This window comes from Malurus melanocephalus, unplaced genomic scaffold (assembly GCF_030028575.1).
Source record: "Malurus melanocephalus ecotype Western Australia unplaced genomic scaffold, MMel_1.1 scaffold_138, whole genome shotgun sequence".
Taxonomy (NCBI): Eukaryota; Metazoa; Chordata; class Aves; order Passeriformes; family Maluridae; genus Malurus; species Malurus melanocephalus.
This window is the reverse complement of record NW_026623370.1, coordinates 1,276,464-1,283,547: the sequence shown is the minus strand read 5'-3', so window position 1 is coordinate 1,283,547 and position 7,084 is coordinate 1,276,464.

Sequence of the window (7,084 nt, the reverse complement as noted above, 5' to 3'; positions counted from 1 at the left end):
ACTCCCGTCTTTCTGGAGTCTGTGCAGAAAGCCTTCGGAGTCAATTTGGCGCGACCTAGTGTGTCTATTGACCTGGCTACGGCTGAGCAGCTTCCAAAGCCCAGAGATTTGGGACKAGCATCAGTCCATGACTCAAACCTCAAAAACTACGGTTTTACGGGGATTGAAAGGAGTTTCGGAAGGAGGGGAAAATAATATGCTTTTTTCTTGCTGCTGCAAGCAAGAGCAGACTTTGGGAACAAGAAGTGGCAAATACAAGAGAAGTGTTTGCCTTCCTCACTGCCTTTTTTCTGTCTTTCATTTAAATCAAAGACTAACGCAAATGTTAAACTTTCCAACAGAAATAATTTYCTGCAATAGTTGCCAGGAGGGACCTAAAAAAGACAGAGTAGTATTAATTTTTGTCATATATATTTGCATTGAGATTCACGCAGAATAGAAATGCATTCCTCCTCTGCTGAAAGTCCCTTTTTGTGCCTTTACACAAATCCTCCCACGCTCCTGTGAGTGCTTACATTAATGACATTTATGTAATATCACTGGGTGTTTACAGCTGCGTAGTCTGAACGTGAGTCTGGATGTAAATAATGCCATCACCGTCTCCTGCGAGCCAGAGAAATGTTATCTGCGTTTTACAGATGGGGGAATTGAGGTAAATGGGGCTAAGGGAAGTGAAGTGAGTAACTGTTCTCGCCTGCAAGCTGTGGCACCCTGCTACATTCATGAGGGATGCAGGATGCTGACAGCCAGCCYTGGGATGCCAGCAGGCACTCGATGGTGCCAGCAGCTGTGCTGTCATGGAGGCAGGAAAACAGGGCAGCCGAGCATTTTGCATTCTGCTGAAAAGACCAGTTTTGAGAGAACCAAAACACCTGAGGAATCAGGAGTGTGGTGTGCAGTGGAGGGTCTAGACGGGAATACAAGTTTTCAGGTTAGTTTTGTGCTGACTGCTCTGGAAGTGTGATATGAAAAGCAGGGCTGTAGATGCAATTGTCTTGGTATCTTTTTAACAGGAGTACAAAAAGGAGGAAAAGCATCAGAAGAGAATCAGCAGAGCTCAGGCTGGGTCTCCTRTGCCACGTGGCCATTTGGAGCTTGGGGAGGGTGGCCTGTCCTCCGTGCTAGGCTGCTCTGGCTGGGTASCCTGGAGGTGGTTGCTCCTCACCAGTGGCCCCAGGGGCACCCAGCAGCTTAAAAGGAGCAAAGAAACCCGGGATGGTTTGCCTGTGAGTTCCCCATGGGAAATAAAGCTCCCTATTTCACAAACATTCAGCCTGTTGTCAAAGATAAATTGAAAATGTAAAATCCCTTCATACRTGCAGATGAGCTCCAAACAGTGTATTCAAAAAGGAGCATCTCGGTTGTTTTCACTGAGTAGGCTGGAGCCAGGGATGCCCTTCCTATGGCTCTGAAAGGTATCACAGACATTTGGAAGATGAACTTGAAGTTGGCACTGGCTGATTTGCTCCCAAATTTTCAGGAAAATATTAAAATCCACTATGGTTGGTGTAATTGCCAGATACCGAAATGTGGACATGAGAGTTCCTAGGAAAATATCGTGAGTTTGTAAGCAAAGGCAGTATTAATTTCAGATGGTAATCTATAGTGACAACAGTCTGGGAGCTGTTTCAGGGRCCTGCTTTGAAGTCTGTGGTATTGAAATTTGGAGGGAAAGGAAGGTATTGATGGAAGCATGGTATTATCTCCCATGTGGCCACSTCAGCAAAATTCTGGATATGGTGATCAAAACTGTAGCAATCATTTTATTTTGTCAGCACAAAGCTATGAATCAACAGTGGCTAAGGAGACACCAGTCAAAAACAGGACAGTGAAAGAACACACAGCAGCATGTAATTTYGGAAATGGAGCTGGCCCTTGCTTGAAGGGAAGGGGTTTAAAGGCAAAGTTGTTCCTTGTGAATGCTCCACTTAGGTATTGTGAAAATTCTGGTATGCTGGCAGCAAGGAAGGCTGCTTGGCTTTCCCTTTTTCTATAAGTACCTGCTCTAACCCCGTGTCACTTCTCAGGATGCCCAGTGAACAGGTTACATCAAAACCCTACATACAATTATGGAAATAACAAGAATCCCTGGTGGCTCGATGGGCACTGTGTGGTTCTGCCAAGAGGCTGATGGCTACAGGAGCTCTCCCTTCTCACCTCAAGGAGATGGCAAATACAAGCAAAGTCCTGACATTAYTCAGGCAGCTTATATAGCACTGTTCTCTGTTCTACAGCTTTTCTTAAAGACTTCTTTTCCACAAGAAGACAAATAGTTTTGGTTTTACTTTATGCAAGAGCAGAGGAGAAAATAATCTGGGCTAGGAGCAYGGCCCAAGGCTCTAATAACCCCTTGCTGCCTCTGGGGCTGCTCTACATTGAGATTTTCCCAGCAACTCTGTCCTTTCACAATTCACTGGACACGCCCCAGCTCACAAACCATTTTGCTGAGAGGTTAAAGCCAGCTCTGGAGCAAAAAGTTGTGAGCAATCATCTGTGCAGGAACGTGCTTGTCCCTGAGGCCCTAAAACTGACCTTCCCTCCTGGAGCAAACAGCTCCAAGGAGGAGGAGGATGTGTACCCGTGCCCCTGCAGTTTGACAAACCCTATCCCAGCACAGCAGCTGGGCAATTCTCCAGATATCTCAGGGAACAAAAATTTAGTTTATAGTCTCTATTCCACCCCAGAGCTGCCAGCGGATTTCTTACAGCAGCAACTTGGCCTCAAAAACTGCCAATGCGTAACGCAGCGTTTCATGTACTGCACACTAGACAATTGCTGTGGGAAGGCTGCTTTGTATGAGCAGAGCTGCAGAAATGTTTCCTCAGCAGCCAACTTTCTAGCCAGAAACAGCTCCTTCCTTGTCCTGTGTTAGATTTTACATCCAAATCTCAGGGACTTGTTTCACTGGGGTTTTTATTTATTCAGCCTCCATTTTGAGATTAACAAGAAAGTTAACGACAGGATTAAATAATTTTCCTTCAGTTTTTTTACTCCCCAAACTCAGAGATAAAAGAGGCAGTAAATGACTTTGGTGGTCACAAACATATGATGCAGTCTTTCCCGTGATTTTGCTTAAACCCCACTTGAAAGAGAGACTTTTGGAACCATAAAATACTTTTATCTGTAGGATTGAAACTGGGTTAGCAATTTCCTCAAAGAACAGAAGAAAACTGACTGCTCTGGGTCATGCAGTGTGCTTGCATGCCTTTGAAGTAGTCTTTTTAAAATTAATGTCCCAATGCACAGCTAAACTTGCTGCTGGTATTTTCCCCCCCTCCCCTTTTCTGACACTAAGAGGTCATTGGAGTCAATAAGGTTATTTTTCATCTTGTTGGATAACCAGAGGATGGTGATGGGAGCTGGGAAGTGCACAGGTTCAGCACCAGACTGTGAGTTTCAGAGGAACAATCCCGAGTGCTCATTCAGACTTTGGTTTTGTGAGAGCTGCTCCCGATTCCGGCCACAGTCACTGTCACTGCCGCAGATTTATGTTGTTGTGCTTTCTCTGCTCATTACAATTTTCTGAGAGGAAAAGGGATTCATCAGCTCTGACATCAGACAAAATCTTGTGAGTATTGTTACCCAAGTCTGTTTGGCAATGAGAGCCCCAAGTGTCACAACCCTTTCTGCCCACGTGAGCCATGATAATGTGCAAAGAAGCACGAGGCCAGAAGTAATTACAAGCAGGAAATAATTAGCTAGCTTCAGCCTCCAAGAGGCAATGGTCTAATGATTTAACTCTGAACGGGYGGGCAGGACCCATAGATCAGAGCTTGGTCCTGCTAATAGCTGTGGGCAAGTGATTTAAATCTGTATTTTGATCATGAGATGGGCATGCAGCAGGTGTGTTTTCTGGAGTGAATGGGTCCTGGGCTCTGATCTCCCTCTCTTTTTGGAGGTGTGCCCTAGTGAAAGACAGCAGAAGATGAGCCAAACTGTTCCTGAGGGAACCTAGAAGTGAAAAACACTAAAAATCAAAGGCATTCAACCATACTTGGAGATAATGGTTTTTAGCAGAGATACATCATCTCAACCTGAGTAATTTCTTTTTTTTCTGAGTAATTTCTCCTGTTGTTTGTGCTCTAATCATTGTATTTCAAACTCTCTGTGTCAAAGTTGGCTCGTGCTACGCCCATGTGTGGTCCCTGCTCCTGGGTGTTGAGGTTGTGCTGTGCTGTCATGTTGTTAATAATTGGTTTTCTGCTCTGGCAGATGACTCTGAACTGCCGGGTCTTACTTAGGCTGCCATTGCTCTGATTGGGCATTCCTTTGCTTTTTCTCATTTTCACCTGTGCCACAGTCCAAGTAAGCTGTTAACGTGGAACTGAGAGAGGGCAGGATTATCATTGTCTTTCCCTGCTGAATACACAGATGCATTCTGACACCTCCTAATTCTCAAGGCCRGGATGTCAATAAAAATTGGAAACAYTGTGGCATCATCATATCTCACCTTCAGCATAATCCCAGCACAGASTCTGTGGCCTTGGGTACATGGCAGAGGAGTTTTTATGACCGTGTTCAGTTGCTTTATAGCAGCATGTGATGATTGTGCTGTCAATACCTGGCTGTAACCTCTGCCTGCTGTACGGATTGTTCTGCTCCCTTAACTGCTGCTCTCCAGCCCCGAGCCCGGAATTTTAAATCTGTGTGAGAAATAATGTGCGTTTGYGAAATTAAGACTTATATTCCTCTCATTATTAATCATCCCTTCCCTGGCAGCTCCTGATTGTGGCTTCATGTTGCATTAGCATAAATGCGGTGCTTGAGATCCACCCCCACCTCGTCCTTTTCTTTCCCTGATTCCTTTTCTGACTTGTAGGCTAAGAAGGGCCATTCAGTCAGAAGGTGTCWGGTGTGAAGTGGTGGAGTTTAATAGAGAAAAAAAATAACAGAAAATAGTCCATGAACAATGCTTTTATTAGACTGTTTCATGTTAAGAGGGAAGGAAGGGGTTTTCAGAGAAKGGAGAAGAAAAATTACAGAGCTGCGTGACTGGAGCTGAATTCAGATTGAGCTTAGGTAACTTCACAGTGTTTCTTGGGTGTTTTGTTTTTTTCATTCCCTGACTCAGGACAGCACTTGAAGTCAACAGATAAGAGAGAAAAAGGCCTAAACCTAAATCCTGGTCTTAATTTACTGAAACCCTGGAGAGTCCAGATCTTGCTCCATGTCCAAGCTTTGCATTTCATGGCTAGAGCAGARATAGTTTGGATTTCCTCTCCCCTCCCAGTTTTCTCCAGCAAAAACAGCAAAAGGAAACGTGATGGGTCATGATGGTGAGCTAGACTGTGACATCCTTTCACCATCTCAGGTGGGATGCCAGACACCCTGGGGGCACTCAGTAGCTCCTGGTGGCCACGGGCAGCCTTGCTGGGGACACCTCCAGCACCTGGGGGCTCCAGCTCAGCTCAGGGCATCCCATCCAAAACTGGCCTACGTCAGTCTCTCTATGTGGGCAGCTTGGCTCCAGCCTGCTCTAGGACCTTTTCTCCTGGATGGATCTTGGACACACTCTCCGGCCCTGTCTGCAGCTGGTTCTAGCTGGACCTGGATTGTATCCTGTATCATGATTCACAAATATAATTATCACAAGTTTTCAAGGGAAAACTTCAACAACGTTTTCCCGATTTCCTTATTCTTTTTTGTTTCATTTTCCTTGAGGGAAAAAAACCAACCCCCCTAAAAAAAACCCAAAAAACAAAAAACAAAAAAAAGCAAAAAAACAAACAACCCAACAAAAAACAAGTAATGAGGCAATTATGATGAAAAAGAAACTGGTTTGGGTTGGGAAGAGAAAGGGAGAGCACAACTACTACTGTTGTTTTGCTATATCTTTTCTAAAGTAAAAAAAAAAAAAAATCTGAAAAACAACCAAACCCTACACCTACCCAGAAAAGAATCTATATTACTTCAAAATGTACATTTGGCAAAAGCTTTAATTTTCATCAGTTCCTTTATTGAAAGATGGAGTCTGCTGGTATAAGCCTATTTTCTGGTATGATAGGCTTGAAATAGGGATGGAAAGTCATATTACCAKTTGATAAATTAAAATCTTAGAGATGGAATAGTGATCTATGTGCAGAAGTCATGAAGGTCTTGGAAAATATTAAGAGTTTAGYTATTCTAGCCTGCAGCTTGAAACAGTTTCTGTCTGTCCAATGCTGGGAATAAAAATGCTTTTTTTTCAGTTGTGGTTTGTTTGCTGCATGCTTGATGGCTAGTTCTGCCTTTTTGGTTTGTTAGAATTTATGGAGGCTATTGGAATTCTTTAAGACTTGCATTTTCCTTGGAATCTTTCTTCTTTTTACTTCTGTTAGCAATAGGTGTATTTTCTTTAGTGTGATATCACGTTCTTTATTAGATAGCCATATTATCCTTCGTATGACAATATGATTTGCATGACATTAGCTCCTATAAAACTTGGATCTGGGGTCTCTTAGCTCAACTCCTGCAAATGTGGACATGTAGAGGGTGGGGTGGTTATGCARAGCTCATGCTCCAGACAGGCAGGACAGAGGAAGGGGCAGCCCTGAGAGGTGAAGCCCTTGGTTGGAGCCAGGAGTGTGGATCAGGGTCACAGCTGAGCAAAACTTGAGCTGTGCCTTTTGGGCACAGCTTTTACATCACATGGCACTTGCTCCAGTGAGTAGATGAATCCTGAACTGACTGAATTGAAGGAAAAGTACTTTTCCCTATGKATTACAAAAACATGTGTTTTRGCATAAAATTTCTATCTCAAGCACYTGGTAGCATYCACCYTGATGTACATGGGTCGTAAATGTATCGTGTGTTGGTGGATAAAGATGTGAGTTGGCCTGAAATGAGCTTTCTCTAAGTGTGTGYGCCACCAGTCTTGGTGGCACCAGATCTGGGGACAACCAGCCCAGCCCTCTGCATTGAGACAGGAGCACTTCACTGCAGAGTGGGGACAGGCCATGCATCTTCAAGGTCTTGTGCAGGGTTTAACTAAACTATCCAAGCCCTGAGCAGGTAAAAATGACATTCTATCAAGGATTATCAGTTCAACTMTCAGCGGCTTCTTGCTCATCACTTTGTTATTTTCAGAGATGAGGTCAAGAGGAAC